This window comes from Falco biarmicus, chromosome 10 (genome assembly GCF_023638135.1).
Source record: "Falco biarmicus isolate bFalBia1 chromosome 10, bFalBia1.pri, whole genome shotgun sequence".
Lineage (NCBI taxonomy): Eukaryota > Metazoa > Chordata > Aves > Falconiformes > Falconidae > Falco > Falco biarmicus.
In genome coordinates this window covers 11060813-11082515 of record NC_079297.1, presented here as the reverse complement: position 1 = coordinate 11082515, position 21703 = coordinate 11060813, and positions in this window count along the sequence as shown.

The following is a 21703-nucleotide window of genomic DNA, read 5'->3' as shown; positions in this document are numbered from 1 at the left end:
AGACTTTAATGAAGAAAACAGGAACATGAAATACAGGCAGCTCTGGGTATTTACCCAAGTTACTACTTTGTTTTGCTACTGCTTGCCTTCCGAGTCGGTTTATGCCATCCTAGTGAAAATCAAATGATGGGCAGGAACAAAAATCCTTTTGTAATCACTCTGGCGCGTTACTTTCTGTGGTGGTCTCTAGCCTGTATAAGCTATTACATCACACACGCAGGCTCTATGTCCCTGATGTCGGTTTATACTGCTCGGATACTGTGCTGTGCTTATGGTACACGGGGATCTGTACTTGGAGGGCTTTGGTACGAGGGGAGGTCTAGGGGAGGGAGGACTTACTACCAGGTGTAGACCCCAGTCCTTGTAAGGATTCCAGGTCTCACAAACACAAAGGAACCACTTTGTTGCCAAGCTGCACCTGGCTGAAACTACAGAGATCTTTCACTGTCTCGATGCCAAAATAACTTGACTGAAGAAGTATGAGTCCCATTTAGGATTGCTGACTGGGGTTCCCCCTTCATTTCCAGTGGCTTCAGCACCTGGATGGAGATGAGAACCTGGAACTGCTGGGAGTCATGGAAGTTATTCATAGTATCTTTACCTGCTGGTTACAGCTGCTTTTAGGTCCTGGATGAAGGTCAGGGTGCTGCCTCCCTCTCTCTACTGTACTGCACTTGGGGTTCAGCTCTTGACCGGACCGTTAACTTTGCTTCCTACTCCTTAAAGGCCATGGCCTGCACAGCAGCATCTCTTTAGATTAGAGATTACGCGGGGATTTCGAGGTCAGCACAGCCTTGCCACCGGCCCATGGCGGTGCCTGGCTGGGTTCACCTCAGCCTAGAGCAGCCCTGGCCGGCCCCTCCGCAGTCGGACACGTGCGGAGCAGCAGTGGCTTTTCCCATTGTGAGCTGAATGTGTGGTGCTGGAATACTTGGCTTTGGAGGTAACAAGCAGAGAGCCCTTCAAACTTGTTTATTTTTTTTCTTCTTATTTATTTTTTTTTAACACTTTTTTCTTTGATTTCTCAGATCGAATTTGCTGCTTTGTTCTTAGAATAAAGACCCCATGTATGTATGGATACATTTCAGTTATGTTTCTCCTACAGCCTTGGTACTTCATGTTAACTGTGGCTTTCTGTGGGTTGCACCCACAGTTCACAATGGAAATTATAATTTCAAGGGGGCTGGTAATCCAAAACCAAGGGGTCAATCCCTAATACAGTCTGTTCAGTTTAGAAATAAGACTTTTTGGCTGTTACTAGTAAACAGCACATATGCTTGGAATGAAAGTTCTTTTCACTGTTTTATAGCTTGATGTGAGTATACTTTCAGAGTACTGTTCTTGTCCCTGCTTATCCTGATGTCTGAAAAATGTTTGCATTTTTCATTCAGCTGCCTGCCATTTACTCTTCTGATGTGTTCTCAACAAAATATACTTAATCCCTGTGTTTTTTATATGGACAGGAGAAATAATACAAAGTATGTAAACAAGACCTTTTTCTTGGCTGTCTTAGAACATCATTAGGAGATCGAGATTATCTGTTCTTGGGTGTTCTGGTGAGGCAGAGTGCCTTGTCTGTTACGAGAACTGGAGGCAGAAACTGTTTCAGAGCCCATCCCCCTTCAGCCATGCTGACTCTGGAATAAGAATGGGACTCCATATGTGACAGTACCAAAATCAAGACTCGGAAGTTGTTCTTCATCTCATCCACTTTACCTGGTGCCAGTTTACGGACCATCTTCAGTTTACGATCCTGTCAAGTCTGACCACTAAGAAAGCTTTGATTTTTATAGAACAAATCGTTTCTGTGGTGCTTTGATAGAGGGCATGCTGCTTGCTTGATTTAGGACTGAAGTGTTGTCTCAGCAGAAAGCCAACGTACTCTAGTGCTCTGTGCTGTACCCCTTCAGGCCTGAGCAGATGTGTTCATGAAATATCCTTTGGCAGCCTTTCATGCAGGACCGTTATCTGTTGTCCTGGCCAAATTCCGACCTGGCTCATCCCGTTCTGTTCCTCTGCGTTTCCCCAACGCTGCAGATGGGTACCGCTGGGTCCTTCTCTTCCTTTTAACTGTTGCGTAGTGTTGCAGTTCATTGGCAAGCAGCTGTTCCGCCTCGTGCCGCAAAGGGCTTGTGTTTTCCTACTGGGCAAATTGTTCCTTTTGTTCTGTTTGGGGTTTGCCCATGTTTTGAGTTCCCTAGTTCCCTGTGTATTAAAGATTCTTCCTACTCAGTGTAGAGCAGGAAACAGAAGGATGTGCCACGAAGATGAATGGTTTCTTTTGAAATGAAAGGTGTCTTGGCATAAGAGCCCCACAGAAAGCTTGTTGACACTGTTGATTTTCAAATTTAAAAAAAAAAAAAAAAGACACCACAAACCCAAAGCTTCTTTTTAAGAAATAACCCTACAGCTGTTTTAGTAATGGGCTTCCACTTACCAAATGAGAACACGATGGCACACTGCGGAGGATGCACCCTGACATGGAAATGGTTTCTCAGGAAGAAGAGCAGCATGAGGCAGCTGAAAATTGTTTCCAAAATGCCTCACAGCAACACTTGGGCTGGTGTGTTTGGGCTTATTACAAAAAAAAAAATGTTCCTCCTGGGAAAGAATGTGATAGAGGACTGTTCCCTGAGGTGGCTGGGGTTTGAGTTGCCTGCTGGAATTAAGGTCCAAAGTCCCAACTGCCTCCTAAGGAACCTGAGCTTACATGGCCAATGCTGAGTCCTCTTTCACTAAAAGCTCAGGTCAGTTCCCAACAAATTTGAGAGAAGGACAAGGATTGCAAAAAGAAACAATTTCTAGAAGATTTTGTAGTGCTGCTTAACTGCATATAAAAGGAAAACCCAAGTTAACATTCCCTCCGAGGGCTGGCTATGGATAAATACCATTAGCTAGTACAGAATCAAGATGGGGCAGAAGAGTAAGAAACAGGTATTATTTAGCTGTCTTGGAGTGATGTATGCAGTGTGCAAGCATCCCCTAAATACAGGTATGACATTTTATTGATACCTAAAAAGAATCAGACTACTGTTGTGAAAGAGACTGGAAGGTTTGTGCTTATTCTGCAGCAAACACCCCACCTGGCAGTTAAGCAGCTTTGCCAGCACCGTGCCATACGTGGAGTTACTGGAACCAGAGCAGAAAAAGGAGCGGGCAGCGCACCGAGCACTCGTGGCACTGCTTGTGGCCAGCCACAGAGGTCGTGGTGAAACTGCCAAGTTTCTCCTGAGACACGGTAATGTTCTTAGAACTCTTCTCCAGCCATGGCTGTAGAGCACGCCACCTTCCTGCTCACCCAGGCCATGGATTTTTACCCAAATGGCCTCGCCTATTTTGTGTCTGAGGTGGAGAACGTACTCAGCACATCAGTTCTGATGGAGGCTTGAAGACAATAAAAACTGCTGTTCATGCTGAGTGTAATGACTTACGGTGTTGGAGCAATTCATACTGGCAAACAGGATTCTGATTATTTACTTCCCTCTTTGAGTCTCATTTATTTATTGCTTTTTTCTTCTTACCTAGAAACACTTCATTTTTGTTGGCCGCTGAAATACAAGAAGAGTGGTAAGCACTAGTTCTGTGGCTCTGACATTTGGGGAGTTTGTTGCTTTGCACTAGAAAAGCTGCCTTTCTCCAGAAATCTGCATTTGCACAACAGACGGTCCTTTGGGTTGGCTGAGGTCACTTTATTGTCCTGAATAAAAAGACATTTGTTAATGAAAGGACATCTGTTAATCACTTTTTTTTTTTTTTTTTTTTTTAAATCATCGAAAGGGAGTGCTGAGCAGGAAATCCCGCCTTGTCTGACAGTGCTCCCTTCAGCCCGGGTTCTGGAGCCTGGCCTCCTCAGTTTGTCCCTGTGAAAGGACGTTGCCCTCTCCCAGTACATGAGAGCTCCTGGTGTGAAAGCGATGGCACTGCTGCGCTGTGGCCACGCTGGCCACGGTCCCCTGAATGTCAGCTGCGGGCAAGCAGCGCCAGGAGCGCTTGTTCACTAGGCAGGTTGGCTCATCCCACCGACTGGGTGTGACTAAACCCAACTGCATCTGCCTTCGGAAAAAGCTGTGTGTGATGGCCCGCAGGTGGCATTACCTCCTCTCGTATGCCTTGTCCTGCTCGGCCAGGTATGATCATTTGCAGGTGCAGATGTGCCTTCTAAAACCCACTGGGAAGGACTGCACAGAACCGCTCCTGAGCGATGGGCGAGAGCTCTTGGCCCTGGTGGCGAGGGACAGAGGGGCCAGCCTGGCCCGCCTGCGTGGCCAGCAGCAGGGTGAATGCACTGGTTTGTTTCCAGTGGCGGAGGAGATTCCCTGGCATCGTGCCACCCTCCAGGCTGTGCCCTGGGCCTTGCAGCAGGCGTCTGGTCCCGCACCCTAAAATACCTGCGGACTAACTTGATTCTGGCACGTTTCAAGGTACGGTCGGTGAGTTTCCCAGAGGTCCACACTTCAAATATAGGTCACTGGGTGGGATCTGTAGGTTTTAGTTATGACATAAGCTCGTGTACTTGTGATGTTGCAGCTAAGATGACAGCTCTCAAACAGGCTTTTAATTTGTAGCTTAAGTATTCATGGCGTTGTTCTCTAGCTAAACTGGCCGTTTAGTTACTACAGTTTGTAGGAGAGCTTGAGCCTGACTGCACTTTCTCTTTGGAATGCTCCTTGCTAGGGTAATTTCCTAATAGTTGGCAACAGACCAGGGCAATAGAGTTTTAATGGGTATTTTCGGGGGACTGGAAATCCCTAGATCTTTAATCCAGTTCTGGCCCTGACTGGCTTTATTGCCTCTGGGAGATCAGTTAAGGGTTATTTTATAAGTAGGGCAGCTTGTCTGCCATGGGAGAGTGCAGGCAACGTTGATGTGCATGTAAATGGCTAATGACGATTGCCCAGTGCTTGCTTAGTTGTCTCCAACATTTTAAGTCCCAGGGCTTTGAAGGCTGGGGTTTCCTAAAGCCAGTGATGGGGTGAAGGGACTTCCTTGCCCAGCCACTTTCAAAGTTTCTTAGTATCCCAGATTCCTTAGATGCTTTAAAAATAACAATACAGTCTCCTTATGCCTTTATGATCAGTAGAAGGAAGCTGAGCTTCTGGTTTGTTTCCGAAGGGCTTATTAAGGACTCAGTCTTGAGTAGTTTCCATTGTTTTGCTTAAAGAGACGTTTTTCCAAAGAGCTTGGCGTTTCCAATTAACCACAGAAGAGGTGGTTCTCAGTGGGAACTGAGCACTCCTGAGAACTTGGCCCACCACCTTTTTGCTTGCAAAGCCCCATGCATGGCTGGGAGACTCCACAAATAACTGGCTACGGTTGTTCCTGTTTCCTTGCATCAGAGCGTTTTCTTCAACTGATACCAGGACTGCTACAAAAACATCCAGGTGATTAGTGAATTTTGGCCTAAATACTTAACTTTGTGTTCCAGGTCAGTGGTGGGAGCAGCCATATCCAGAATGTGATGAAAGTCAGGTCTTGTTGTGCAGCGTTATCTTTTATGAATAGGTGAAAGGAAGATCAGGAAGATACTGGCTGTGAACTTGGATACCTTCAGTTTATATCCCTTCAGGGAGAGATTGTGGCTAATGATGTGGACTAAGAATTGACTGGGATGCTCTGCTCCCAGCTTTGCTTTGTGTGCACTGAGTGAACGGAGGCAAGTTACATAGACCTAGCACTGTAGGAAGGGCTGCAAAGCAGGACGTCGTAGTGCCCAAGCGAAGGTACTAAAGAAAACCCAGGAGATCTGATTAATGTTCCCACGTACGTTTCTTGTCAGATAGTTCCAGACAGAAATACGGAGCGTTGCTCAGGGTAAGCACAGTAAGTGTGACGTGGCAGGTACCCAGGCATGTGGCTGCCCAGCTCAGAGACAGATCGTTGAGTCTGTCCAGGGAATTGTTTCCTGGGGCTCACAATCCGCAGCTTCCTGGAAGTAAGTCCCTAAGCCTAGTTTCCATGTTAGTAAAGTTAAAATACTCACCTGGAATGCTTTAAAAATGCAGCTGCATCCCCTAAGCACTTGTCTGCCTGATTCAGGGTGGAGGGTTGGATGGATGCCCAGTCTGAAAGCAGGACTTTGCGCCTTCCTTGGATGTTCCTTGCCACTGGACTATGCACTGTTCTGCGAACAGCCTGCGTGAACCAGGAATGGAGACTGAGAAATGAAAAACACAGATCCAGCCTCTAGAGTGACCTCGGAAAAATATCCCTTTACTTCAGCTTTTTTTGTAAACTGAAAGGGCTTTGGGGTGATGGTTTTACATCTTTGCTGCTATTGCTTTCCTTCAGTTTAAAAGGGCACACAGCCTAAAGGGAAAATCCCTAGTGGCTGTTTTGAATAGCCTGAAGTTACGCAACAGAGGTGGCAGGAGTGGGAAATGGCCGCAGTGGGCAGGAGTGGGGCCTCTGGAGCAGTCTGCGTGGGTCTGCAGGATGCGTCTGCCCTCTTGTCCTCGTGTCTGTGTCATGTTCACCATTCCTGTATGAAAAAATCACCGTATGCTTTTCTTGAGCCACATCTCAGTTGCATCCAGCTGTGAAAATAATAATACCCAGAGTTTCAAAGGCAGCAGCCCTGTATTCCTTCTGAATTGGTAATTGTGCTTAGTCTTGCAAAACTAGGATGATAAATTCTTCTTATCTTTCAATTCCTCATTTTAATCAAGTAATAAAGCAAGGTCCAGAACTTCAGGCTACAGGAAGTACTGCTTCTGAAGCCAGTTACTGTGATTCTGGAGGACACGTAGCAATGCTCACACATGTTGACATCAGCCTGAACAAATAAGCACAGAATTCCCTCGGTTTGAGGGGACACTTTCATGGTGTCACTTAAGCAAAGTTCACTCAAGTGGGGTTTATGCTGATTATTAATTTTATGTGACTTAAATATATAGTTGTTTAATAAGTGCTTAGGAGAGTGAGAGGATCACAAATTTTATTAAAGTGATTGGTAGACAAGGTATAAAGGAGATGGTGCTTCTGGCATTTTGCTAAGCAATTGAATATTGCAAGCAGGATTATACAGAAAAGTCTTTAGAAATCCTTTATTCTTTCTTCCTATTGTCTGTCTAGACTGTCTAATCTGTACCCAGGCTTCCAGAAAGGGGGAGAGGATTTGTCGTTGCTTTCAGCCATTATGCAGCATGCTGCATAGCTCTGGGGAAGAACAATGAATGTCATATGGAGAGAACTATGTGACCTCAGGACAAAGATGCCAGGAACGGCAGGAAGTTATGTGCTATGTGATGATGTAGTTAGGGACAAATATTAAGTATTTTTTCCTGGAAGCTGGAGGCTCATCCTTTGGGAAGAACAGAACAGAAGTCACCACTGTGTTGCAGCTGGGAAATGGATTGGTGTGCACAAATCGGAATTTGATTAGTGGAACAAACCAGAAAAGAATTAATGCCTGGGTGAGACAAGCCCTGGAACAGTGTGTGTGGTTCTGGTTAGGTGAGGAAGGTGAACTGAAGCTAGAAGAGATCCCTAAATTAACCAGGGGAGAGAAAAGAGTTCCTCTTCCTGAGACAGCCAGGAGGGTAAAGCACGGCTGACAGAAAGGACCATGCAAGGACAATATTGCTCTCTATCTAAGATGATAAATGGCAGGGAGATAAATGAGCTATTTACACTAAAGGAAGCTGCTGAGATAATAAGACCAGAAATCAGAATACACTTTGCAGGTCTTCTTAGGGAGGAGCAGGGCAAAGAGACCTACCCAAATGTGTGCGCCTTTAAGAATGCTGTTGTGTGATATAATGGTCTGGAAAACTGTTTGGACTGCATGGAAGCATTGTTGGATGCTGATTTTATTTGTTGCAACATCATGTTTGTTGTGTAAGGTTTCTATTCCAAAGAATAAAAATTGGATGTAGACAAAGCAAATTGCCCGTCTTAAAGTAACCGGCTGTGCTGTAGTACCCATGAGAAGTAGATGCTGGGGAGACAGCAGACTGTGATGCAGAGCCAAGACAGAAATGTGGCTGTTGAAGAGACTGAGGCTCTGGATTCCTGAAATCCATGTGCTCAGCTCTGCCACTGCTTCATACATGATCTGAAGAACTTGACTTCTGTCTTACATAGTATCAGGAGTCCCTGCAAATGTAGTTTCTCTGTTTCACTGGTGTGGAATAGTCTCTTTCTAGAAGGGATGCTGTAATAATAGCCTTTGCAGTAAAGGAAACAAACATGCAAGCAAAAGATCAGTGCATGATTGCAGCCATTGCTTTTTCTCTATGCTACAGCACAGGGAAGGACCAACCTCCAGAAGACTTTAGCAAGGACTTGTTAATGTATGTTGGGTTCCTCAGATAAAGAAACAGGGAGATCATTATGGAGAAGAAAATGCACTAAAAATGCCTTGAGTCTAATTATGCCCAGGGCAGGACAAACGTCACAACTGTCTCCTAATATTAAGAAATCCAGAGCAACTCTTTTGGAAGGACTGTGGTTCCCCTGGATGCAAAAGACAGTAACTTAAATAAAGATGACAAGCACAGGAATAATTCATCACACTTTCTTATCATTATCAGCTCACCCACTTCCCTTGCCTGGGCAGACTCCCAGTATTGCTCACAGCCGTCACGCTGGCTGCTGTCCCCCCAGAGCCTTGAGAAAGCTGAGGCCTGGCCAGCCTGAAACAGTGACTGCTGCTGTTTAGACAGGGAGGGCCTTGGATGTCTCTGAATTGTCACCTTTCATACTTGCAAACATTAATGAAATGTTTCCCAGACATTTCCTCTTTCTCTAGAAATGTTTCTAACTTCACCTGAGTTACACCCCAAAGTAAACATAAACAAGTTTGTCCCTCCAGGCTCCTCCTGTATGGATGCTGCAGAAGAGGAAGGCTTGCTGCTGTTGTCAAAAGTGAGATGCTACGTGGATGTGCATAGTGGTGAATGGATATATCATAAGGGAGTAGAAGTACAGCAGAGTCTATGTTGCAGCATGAATCTTCAGGCACCTTGCTGCTTCATGTGCCAAGGCCCCCAGGTGAAGGATGTGTCTCCCTCGGTAATGCGTGGATCCCACCCACAAGAGCTGGGCAGCAGACCGGCCTCTCCCTCCGCTCCCAGCTCACAGCCCTGAAACTCCTTTGGCATTAAAGTTTCTTTCAATGAGGACAGAGAGGTCATTTCTTTCAAAATGTGCTATTTATTGATGGAACTTTCATAGCTGTGGGGACATGTGCCCCTCCAGACTCAGGCAACACCTGAGTAGAGTTTTGTGCTGATGTATGTTATCAACACCCCTGGGGCCTAACACCACTGTTAATCTTGTGAAATGTAGCCTACAGCAGACCTCCCTGTGGAAATGGAATATTAAAACTTGAGAGCAAAGACCTGTCATTACTTTGGCATTGCACAAATAACTTGTTAGCTCAGTGAATTTTTAAATAGAAAAAAAGAGCAAGCTTGTTGTTATAACTGTTCCATATTTATCAATAGACAACAGTAGTGCAGAACGTTGTGGCAATCATTACATTCATTTCTTAAAGTGAATCAAATGAACAGAAATTGTTAAATGCCAGAGTACAATATAGCTTATAAAACCCAACAGACATCAGGAAACTTGCACTGATTGGGCTCTTAGATGTTGTTTTCCTCTAGCTTAGGAAAGAGAATTGTAGTCAGCTTGCAATCTCCCTGACATTGTTCATGAAGGAAGCAGACAAAAAGTACCAATGAAACAGAAGGGCAGCAATTTAGTTAATTTATGCAAAACAATCAGCATTCAAACTGGGAGTTACCAAGCAGGAATGTATTGATAGAGAAACCAAAATATTATCTGTGCATAAATGGTGAAATACTGAAACAAATTTTCAAAGAGACTCCTGGAACTCTTTCTGCCTCAAATCCCTGAAGGCTCCAGTCCAGTGTGTGTAGTTTACCTCTGTCTACAGCATAATCTCTGTCTCTAGCAGAACCCGTGTATGTATGCTTTCTCTGCCTCAGCTTGTTGAATTTGCAGTGTTCCCTGAGTTGTAACCACCAACTGTGTTCAAAAACAACCAGAAGCCAGTTGTGAACCATGTCTGAGGATCATGCTGACCATTAACATTTTGAAAGGATAGCGGTTTGCGGAGGGAAGCCAAAAGCTATTCATTTTCTACTGCGCTTCCAGCGTCCCGTTTAGGTTGGTTTCATGCCTAACCTAGGCTGCAATTGAGGTTAGTGCTTTGGTTTTCCTTCAAGTTCCAGTTCTCCATACACTGTTCTGTTTGCCACACTTGCTTGACATGACTGTCTGGTATGGTTTGATGGTGTTTTGCTAGAATTCCTGTGTGTACAGAAGCTAATAAAGCAACTGTCAACTCAGAAAGCCTATCTTAAAATATGGTCCTACTGGCTTGGGATAAGAAATGCAGAGATCCCTTGCCCAAGCCTCTTCCATGGAATTTGTGATGCTATTTCAATTCCTTTGGTTTCCAGTAACCAAACAACCATTGGGGTCAAGCAAAAGTCAAGGTATAAAAATTCACTGCTATGAGCCTCCTTACCTTAAGCTGGCCATATGTTAGAGAAATGGTCTGGACTATAGTAGCTGTCTTCTATCTTGATGAGTCTTTGTGTGCATAATTCAATTGTGTGTGTGTTTGAATTCCAGCTTATATTGATTGAATTGGTCACTGATAATAAACATTATAAATAAATCAGATGGGAGTTAAAGCATTGATGTGCTGCATGGGGGGTGAAGGGGGGGTTAAATTCAGTGCAGTGACCTTGAGTAGAACATAATTTCAAAAGTGCCTTAAATATGCTGATGACGTCCAATAAGGCTGAGGAATTTGGAGGGGCAGGAGGGTAGGGGGCAGAGGAACAAAACAAACATTCAGAATTATTTAGATTTATCAGGATTGCAGGCAGATAAGTGGCTTGTACAATTTATTGTACGGAAATGTGAAGTAATGAGACCACGGACCAAAAGTAATCAGACCCTAGTCAGCATGAGGGCAGTGTGGAATACAGATCAGAGCACGGCAAAAAGGGCACATGCAGCACTGGGGGAAGTCTTGTGTAAGGTGAATAGCCGTCTTCATGCTTCTCTTCGTACAGAGATCAGCTCTACAGCTGCACTCACTGCAAGGCTGAGAAATAGCTGGTCCTGCTGAAGAATTTCCTGTTCAGCATTGTCAATTCATGAACTGGCTTGTAAGTGAGAGCTGGGTTTAAAATGATCTTTCTCTTTGAAGATCTCCAAATACAGTTGTACCTCTTTCTGGGAGTAATCCAAGTAAAGCAAAGAGGAAGATGGAGGGAATACAGCCATGCCAGCATGAATTAGAGGGACAGAGTCAGGCCTTCTCTACTGGTGTGAAAACATGCAGGAATTCTTTCATGCTGGTTTGACCAAGCAAAAATCCTTCAGAGGCTATAAGATGCATGTGTGCTAGCCGCAGATGAAGAGAGGAGAATCCAGTTTTTGATGTTACAGGAAACATGATCTGTAACTGAGCTGCCTAATAGTCCATCACACTGACTTCAGACTAGCAAAACAAAAAAATGCGTTGTTTCAGACTAATAAGCACCCTGCTGCGCTGCAGTACAGCAAAGAGAAATTGGTGAATCTTTCCAGTTGGCTGATCTGGAGGTAGATTCCATGGTTTTGAAAGTACTTGTTTCCTTCTGTCTTTCTTTCCTTTTTTTTTTTAGTCCTAATGTCTAACTTCATATTTTAAATGTTTCATTTGTTCCCTAAATTGTAAGCTTTAGATTTTTCTCAGTTGTGGCCAAGTAGCTTTGGAAACCCAATCAAAGGCAGAGATAAGTCTGCATTGAAGCCTGTTGATGCTCTCACAGCTTGCTTTATTCTGTTAGGTAAAATATTAACCACCCCTGTTTCAAAGTGCTTTCTCAGACTTGACCCATATCTCTAAACATAAGTTTTACATTTATGTTTCCCTGACAAAATTAGATTATTTGAAAATATAATCTTCCTGTCTTACCTTTCGCTGTCCCAGTTTAATTTATGTCTAGAAAGATTCCCAATAGTTGATAATTTCCAGTATCTTAATACCTAGGGTATATCAATAACACATAGACTTCTCTTTTTGAGCCCTCCCTGCTTGGTGCCACATTAGGTGGAAATCCATTATTGTCTAGAAACTTGGATGTGTTATGTTTGCCACAGTTGAGTAAGGCTGTGAGGAGCTACAGGAAAAGCTGAACTGGGAAGGACAGAAGCTAAGGCAAGTCACAAATGATAATTTGATCTCATACCCTAAATCCTATGTCATATCAGAATTGAATCATGAATGGGGAGTGGTGAAAAAGCCTTGGGAAAATAAGATATGCACTCGGAATTTTCCTTTTTTGAGTCTCTTTAGGTTTTTTTGTGGCCTCTGATTAACATGCATTCCGGTTTGGTGTCTCCGCCTGGGATACTGGAAGCATGCTGGATGTGCTCTACTCCCACCCAGAGACATCTATCTTCCTGAGATTGCTTATGTTGTTGTAATAATAATGACGAAAGAAAGATGACTTCCATGTACTTGTACCCCATCTTGCTGTTATCCATTGGTTTGCCACAGCAAATGGTCAGTGTTAGTTCGAATCCGCATGCTTGGAGTTCTGTTGTCAGTTCGGGCTGTTGTCACACACTTAGCTAATACCCTCTAGTAATTTTATTTCTTCTGCACGTGCACACTTAATGTCCTTAGTCATTAGACTGAAAAATGTTAACCTTGTCATACTTAGTGACTGGAAGCAGAAAAGTTCATTTAATTCTCAGGGGAATGAATTCTAATTTTCTGCTTGTCAGAAAGTGACATTTTACATATTTTTCTCCTTTTTCCCACCAGTTTAGTGCTAATTTTAAATGTGTGTGTCATAGGAACAGACCTTTTGCCTGTACTAAAAACCCCAAAAGCTCTGGCGGGTTTCCAGTGTATAAGACTCTTGACCAATAGCTGCTGCTAGACCTCATTTCATGCACTGGAGAGAATGGGAGGCGAGAATGAAAAGTTAGAGATAAGAGGTCATTGCAGAGGGCACATTAGCATTGCACGTCAGAATGCATATTTTTCCCCCTTGCAGCTCATCTGGAATAAAATATCCAATGAAGAAATAAATTACGTTAATCAAGCAGGCTAGTACTAATATTTGTCATTAAGATGTGACACCCATTTAATGTCACAAACTACTGGGAGCCTTTGAAAAATGTACTGGTTGGAAGGCAAGTTGTCAGCAGATACTGAATTCACTGGTCTATGAAAGGGAATAACTTGTGTCTTGAGAAATCGATGGCATTTACAGCAAAGAGAAATAATCCTCCCACAGATTACAGCTGTTCACTGTGTTGTTGTGCTGGTGGTCTTATCTCATCAGTGGATATTTTATAAGTTGTTTTTTTTTTTTTCTGATACATTTCCATAAGGCTGTTCTGAGAAGGACATTGTGTGCTGGGAGATGGATGTATTTTGAGAAAGAGACACTACTACAAAGAACTCTGAGTCTAAACTGCAAAGATGGATGAAGTAAAAATGAGGGATGGTTATTTTGCTTTTTACAGACGGGAACTGAGGCAGGGGAGAGTGACTGTTGTGGCCAAAGTCACCCTGGGAGTCTGTGGAATTGCATCCTGATCTTTGAAGTCCAATTCTAGTATCTTTACCATATATTGTCTTTCTGTTCCCTTGCTGCTGAATGTAGATTTAATATGCACATGTGTAATGAGCCAAACATGTTCTGCATATGTTTAGCCAAATTCTGACCTTAGGGACCATGAGGCAAGCTCTCCCTGATCTAGTTAGGAGTGCTTTCATGTCTGAGCTCAGCCCAAGGACTGCAAAACAGTGTTGGCATTTAGTTTATGAAACTAAAGCCCCTCCTGGGCTTGAAGTTCAATTAATCTCCCCGTTTGGTGTTTTAACAAACTCAAGGTTCTCTGTGAGTTCTGGGGAAGAGATGGCAGGCCAGTGGGTAATAAACTGCATGGCTGATTGTCTGACCTCTTGTATTGCCTGCGCACCAGATGCTGATTGATGATTAGCATGTAGCAAATTAATAAATCAATACCACAAATAAACCATCCATTTCAGTGGCCTGTCAAGTCTCTCCTCTGGGAGAGGAGACAGAGACTTGCAGGCATTACATTCCTCACGTATTTACACATATGTAAATGTCCCTGCACTATGTGGTATCTTGACACCTTGCAGGTATGACGTACAGATGAAATCAATTATATTCGATAGGTAATTTGATATGTGCTGAAAAAAAAATCTCAAATTTTTTTCTTAGTTTTGTTCTACGCAGATGTTCTTGAAGGGAAGGGTGAGTAGTCAGCACAGTAAATGTGGGCTCAGGAGGAACAAGTTCAATATATTGTCTTGCTGTACAGCCCTGACATCTTGTCTTGAAGGGGTTACCTACACTGGCTAACTCAGACAACTACCTTTGAAGTCTAAAGATAAAATCTTATTGCCCAAGCTCTCTGTAGCTTTGTAGAGAAAGCAAGGATCCTGTAGTGTATCATTTAAAGGTCTGAATGTGGACTCCAGTCCTGACTCATAATCAGAGAATTTTCAAATTAATCCATGTGAAATACCAACCATCACTGACTTCAGCATCTCTGATGCAGAATCAAGCAGCAAATTTGAGTTACTGCGTTCTCCTCAATAGGCTGTTAGAAGCACAAAAAACTTTGTGCATCTGGCCTTATTTTTCAGAAATAAAAAACATTTAAAGGTGTTGTGATACATTACGGAATACAGCTAATTAATGCCTTTGTAACAATCAAAGATAAATTCAGACAGAATTCAGAGGTGGTTTCTGAATATTTACAAACACCTTCAAATCCAGAATGAGATAGGGCAGTAAATAAATCCCTGACTGGCCTGACTGATTTTATTATTCTCCTTACCTAGGAAGTGTGTATGTACTTTTGTGCAGTTCTTTGGGCATGATTTCTATATTCCAAAAATTAACAAGTGGATGTATGCATAATTAGAAGGGACAATAAAGAAAAGCAGTTGATGAAATTGAATTATGTGTTATAAAGCTGTAACTTTATAGAGAAGTCTGTAGCCATCAGGAGAGAAAGTGAAGCTTGCTCGTTTTATTAGTGTTGTGAGAGACCTGAGCTGGAACTACAGTCTTATAAGCTTTAATATTTTATGATATCTCATTGTATTACACAGAACTTATTTTCTCACTCTTTATTTCACCCATTTGTGGCCTTTCCTAAAGCAGAATATCCTGCCCTGCACTCTAATCTTACTGGCTTCCTATACTTTTATGCTATTCCAGCTCTGCAGGCCCTGGGTCAACTGTTCTCTGGGCTTAGTTTAAGGTGTTTAAGTACGGCTGTAAATCTGTTCTCTGCATTTTGGACAGATATGATCCTGCCTCACGTGGCAACTTGAACAGAAGATGTGGGAGCCAGCTGAAGTCTAAATTCAGAACTGTTTCTTAGGACAGAGCTGCGGACGTTCACAATCCAGACCAGTGCTGCCAAATAGTAGGTATGATGTTATTTTATGTCAGGTATCCAAAACCCACCAGGTTTTGGTGGTAAGACCAGATGAACCAAAACAGCCTTTTGGAACCTTAGGTATAGGATAAACTCTGCAAACTGGCTGTCACCTGGCTTTATGGGGACCATTCACTATGCATAGGCTTACAAGGCAACAGTGTGTATTTAGCTACTTTTTCACATTAAAAATTGTGAAAATCACCAGCATAGAGCCCTTCTTCAAAACAGAAAAATATTTGGCTCACTAGGTTTGAAGCCCCTTCTCATATTTGGATGCTTTTATCATATCCATAACTGCTATCTGCATGTGCATTATTCAGCTCCAAAACAACTACAGCAACACTGCCAAATACACACATGAAATGGATATGAAATACATTCCAAATAATTGCAGTATTTATGTAATTTGGTGTCTTATGTGTTCCAAAAACCTCAACAGACTGTTAACTCCAGCAGAACCAGCAAGCCGATAGGTGCACACAGCAGTACAGAGTCTGGTTCCCCAGCAGAAAACAGTATGAGCAGAACCAGCCTGCTAATGCCTGTCACTATTGACAGTTAATGACTGAGTAGCAGTGACTCCAACAGTGCAAATGGAAGGAGAATTAAAAGCAGATTTAGGCAATCCTTTCTCCTTCTTGAGTCCTTTAAGTGTAAAATACTGCACAAATGCATGAGGGACATTTTAATTGCGATTTGCTGAGCATGAAGAAGGTTGTTCCCTCTCAAGTTAAAAAGCACTGACCCAAGGTGAAGGAGTTCATCTTGAGCTGTCCATTGCTAGCAGCTATCCCGTTAAAACGCTTATTTGCTCAGCATTCCCACATTAAACAAATAGGACAAACAAATGTGAAAAACTTGTTTTGGTCAGAGCAATGGTGAGAGCTGGTGAAACTTTTCATTTGCATATAAGTAACTGAAACTATTAAGGACACAGCTTCTTGGAGAACAAAAACCTCTGCAGTGCTCCTTGAGAGCCAAGTTACTGTCCAGTTTGCACAGCAACGGGCTGCCTTTAACCTGGCACTGTTCCCTGGTAAGAGCTGGCTCAACACTCCCCAAAAGTGTAGGCTACAGTGAATTTTCCTACCGTAAAGATTCAGGGCCCATCTCCTGGTGCTCTGCGCTCCAGGGGAAGAGCAGAGGCTGTCAGAGTTCTCCCTCCTCCTAGTCCCTGACCCAGCAGCCCCACTGCTCATATACACTCTCATTTTTCCTGTGACAGAAGCAGCACAGCTAGCCTGACTTCTTAGGGCTTGTGCTTGAGCAAGAAGGGCTATTCTGTTGCCCCTACAGCTATGCTGCCATTGAGAACTCCCAACTTTGCCTGTGACTACAGCCAGGAAGGAAATGAGGTGGGGGGCAACATCTCTGTCCAAATGAACCAACAAAGTGTCCCTCCATACTTTCTCTCCAGCCTGTCCGCTGCATCTTGGCTTCTACTAAAAGGCTGTAAATATGGGGTTTGTTCATTAAGCAAATATAATTCTAAGATGGAAGCTGTAATGCACATGATGGGGAGCACAAGAAATTACTACAGCTTCTGTTTAAACAAAGGACATGACTGCTCTGGCAATAAGAGCATAATGGCTGCTTAATTTTTCCAGACAGGGACTGTATCTCACTGGGTTTTTTTGGGGGCTCTTGCTTTGTTTTGTTTTCGCTCCAGCTTTTAAGGATGAGAATGTTGTGTCTGACGCATGTCAGCAAGCAAAGGAGATTCACTAGTGTAGCTGGGTTCATCTTGCTCCCCGGTGAGGAATAAAAGCATTAACCGTCTCTCACTTCAGGAGGAGAAGGGGGGGGGCTGTTTTCAGCCTGCGAGAAGTGAGAAGGCATTGTCAGGTTTAGGTCAGGCTGGAGCACAGGGCTGTGTGGGCTCTCAGCAGGACACATTAGCTGGGTGTCACACGGCAGCCTGGAGGCATCAGTTGGAAAAAGCATGAGACAGAAGTGTGTGGTGTGTGTGTGTGTGTGTGTGTGCACGCGCACAGGGTGTGGGGGGGTGAACGCTGCCATGTCTTGTTTTGGTGCAAGGCTGTTCTCTACAACAATGATCTTTCTGGAAAGCAGACAAAAACGGATCGAATAAAGAGCCTTTATCTGCGAAGATAAAAGAGAAAATGGCTGCTTCTACACTCTCTATATTAGAACTCTAAATAATGCTGTTATTGGAGCTGTCAAAAATATTGCTTAGCAAGAGTCGTGCCCAGCTGTGTTTAATCCTGGTACCTGCAAGGCCTGATCCTGTAGTCAATTGCACCCAGTGAAGCTCGTGTCAGCAGAGCCACCTAAATGAAAAGGATGGGAAGGATGGGTGGGGGGTGGGGGGGTGGGGGGGTGAGAAATGAAGATTCTTCTTGTCCTGTTTATTTCTTCATGGTTGCATCTATTTTTGTGCTTTGCAGTGCTCAGGTTTATTCCACTCTTTAGTGAATCTTTTGTTTACCTCACCTGTTTAATGAAACAGATAAATCATGGAGGGGGAAAATATGAAAGAAAGGGCCAAATCCAAAATTGAGTCAAATTTGGGCAATGTATGCAATCTGTGACCACAAGGCCACAGATATTATTATTTAATTAATAAAAACACATTGTACTGACTAATCACAATTTCAGCCTCAATTCAAGATAGCTATGTAACTGCAGTGTGTACCTCACCTAAAAGAGGATGCATAAGGTTATCACATGATAAAGAAACAACAGAGCTTGTAATAGAGACCTAGTGTGTTGCCTCACAATAAAAATGGTAAGACTACACCTCTGTTACTATTACTTATTTCCCGGACTCCAGGTTTACTGATGCAATCCCTTCTCTCCATTCCAAAATAATACATGAATAAATACAAACTTGAAAATCCCTAAAACAGTAGCTTCCTCCTTATTGCAATAAGTGTGCAATGGGCATTGAATGGCGATAGATTTAAGGTCCTTTGACTTATAGTGAATTCAGAGCAAGCCTTAGCAACTTCAGTAGGTTAAACTTAGGTTTTCTGCCTGTTCTGAAGTTTGCATAGGTATCCAAGTATTCAAAGGTCTGGGTTCCACAGGGCTTCAGGTATGCTTCAATATGGTTTGCAGTGCAACACTGAAAATGCCTGAGGAATATGTAAGGAACCCTGGGATGCTGCTGTCTTCTGTGTCTTACAGACACCTATGAAAGTTGGATTGGAAGGAATTTTTGGACTATCTTCTATTTTAGCCTTCTGTCTGTGGCTGCATCAGTTTAACGCCCGTAGCCTGTAATAACTTTATGCTGTTTAGTTTTAAAACTAAACCTAGTATTTTAAATGTATTGATTTACTGTGGATCATTTTAAGTTGTGGAAAAATAAAGTAAAAACTTGGTCAGTTTTCTTAGTTTGTTACCAGGAAATTGCAAACTTAATATTTACTGAAATAAAAAACAGAAAAGCACCACTCCTGTGAGAAATATGATTACCTTTTTCTTAGCTATTGTTAAAATCCTGAGCTTTTTGTTACTGACACAAGTCAGGAGTAATAAACTTAAATGATATAAGAGATATGACAGGTAATTATCCTCAGAGATACTCTCTAAAAAGATACTTTAATGTATTGTACTATAATATACTTAGCACATCTCTTCCATAAAATTTAACCTCTATTATGCATTTCCAAAGAGTAGGAAGTATGCTTATTCTAAGCTCTGATTCTTCATATGCTCTCATGCCTTAAAAAAAAAAAAAAAAAAAAAAAAGAAGCACCAAGAAGTAATTATCAGCCTGTGATCTATAATTTCTGGTGCTGTTGCTAAACATGCAGTGGATTTTTTGTACTTTTAGAAGGTTCACTAAGGCTGTGTAATGTTACTTTTGAGATCAATTACTGATTTAAGAATAACTAAAGCATTAAAAGCTGGAAAAATCTTACACTGGGGATCAGATATCGCGATGTTCTGAAGAATATGTTGCCTCGTGTTCCAGCTAGAACTTTGCATGTTATAGTAAGTACAGTTGCATTTGCTTAAATGTTCTGACCCCAGCTCATCCTTCTCTGAACATCTGGTGAGTTGCCTCCCTAAATGGTGAGATGCTGTCCATAAGCTACAGCATTGCACAGTGGCCATCTGAAGCCATGGCAGTTTGTGGATGGTGTAGAGGAAAATGCAGATGCCTCAGAACACTGTTCATCAACACAATCTTCAGTTTCTCTGCAAGCCTTGTGCTAGATGTCCAGTGGCTTACCACCATCCAGGGATGGTTCTGGACATTTCATACTCTATCAAAGCCTGTAAAACACAGTGCTCAGACTGATAAGTGTGTCTTACTTCAAAGGTGGCAACACTACATATTTCTGCACTGAGATGAAAAGCTGCCCTGTGGTGTATTAAGAGAATTTCCAGTTGGAAAGCCTTATGGAAATAAATCCACCAGAGGCTACAAAAAAAAGATTTACTGAGGCAAAAAAAAAAGAGCGTTTCTTTAATCCCTTTGAACTGTTCTCTGTGTAACAGAGCAAGTCTTCAGATGTGTGTGAGCAGCCTGAAATCCTAAGGTCAAAATTATCTCCAATTCATCTGACAAAAATAATGACCCTTTCCAGTGTTTTGTTTCAACGGTGCAGCATGAATCTGCAGCAGATTTGTGTTGCTTTCACAACGTTTCTGGGTTATTTTTAATTATTTCTCAATACTGCTGGTCTTTTCCATGTATGGCACAGCAGACTGAAGGGGCAATGTTTTGTTCACTGGCAACCTGATTAGTTTCACAGGGGAATAGTATCATTTTCTAGTACAGTTAAATTTATTACACTGTGGTCCTATGAAATGGTTTAACACACTTTGAACTAGTTAAATAACAATCTGATGGGATGTGAAAACCACAGGAGTCAGGAAGAAGGTATTAGTCTGTGAGTGGACCTTACCTGTCTGGCTACACTGACACTTATGGTTTCAAGGGGAACTAAATACAACACATTCAGCAACCTAATGCAAGAAGTGACCTTGGTTGGGCTTCATATGAGAGTAGAGATTTCTGGTCTGGTTGCCAATGACTATTTTAGACTAGTGTTTGTCACTGTGGTAGTTTGTGGAATGTGGAAGAAACCACAAGGAATCTTTCACTAATGAGGGAAATGGTGTGTGTGAATAGGGAGCCTGCAGTTTCCAAAAAGAAAGAAAAAGGATCTGCCTCTGTTTTGTAAAGCAAATTATCTCAGAATTAAAGTTACTTCAGTCTGACAGAGTAGCCAATAGCAGGAACTGGAGATGGTAATTTCTGCACAAACTTAGAGGACTGCAGTGGGTATCCACTAGGATAGTCACAGCATGTAAACTTGTAGAAATGTCTCATACAGAATAGTGATTACATTTATTCTCTAAGTGGCCACCTTTTACAGTAGGTAGATCAACTGCTTGGCTGCTTTTCATTTTGCTTCTTTCAAAATGTACACCACCACTTGCATGGTGACTACAATTTGAGTAGTGCTACTTACTCAGAATCACCATTTCACTACCATCTAATAAAAAATCTTTATTCTCCGATGCAAAATGAATTTAAAATAAATTATAATCTTCCAATAATCTCTGAGCTCCCAGTAAAATATCTTAATGAAATTATAAACAGCAAGTGCCAATTCTGTGCCAGTTCTAACAGCACAGAAAAGAACACATTGTGAAGGAAAATGCACCAGTTTTTTGTCACCCAGTTTTGTTGTTTATAAAGCAAGTGCTTGTGAGAAGGAATTTCTGATTTCATTGTTCTTTAACTTAAATGCAGCTGTCATTTAAGCCTCTGTTATTTCATTACACACCCAGGAAAGTATATGCAGGCACGCATCAACGGTGGCAAAAGAGGTATGCCTGACTTATTTTCATGTATTGCTGTGGTGACTGTGTATAAAGTACAGTAAAATTTTTGCATATGCAATTCTGAAAGCATCATCCATTGTTCCTCTTTAAAATGAGCCTGTTACCAAAGAACTAGTTTATCTGAAAATAACAGTCAAAAGACAAAGATGACTTCAGTTTTCTGAAAAATTTTAGTCAGCTAAAGAGGAATTGATATGCATACCAATGCTAATGTGAACCTTAGACCACCAAGGGCTTTACAAAAGACTACAGCAACTGAAATTTAGATTGAAGCACAGAAGATATCTAAATACAGTTGCATCATGTTTTCAAATTTTGGTTAAAAAGAAACTGCATAACTTTTTATATATGTTTAGAAGCATCCCATTCTGCTCTGACTTGCACAGAAGCACAGGTCTAAGAC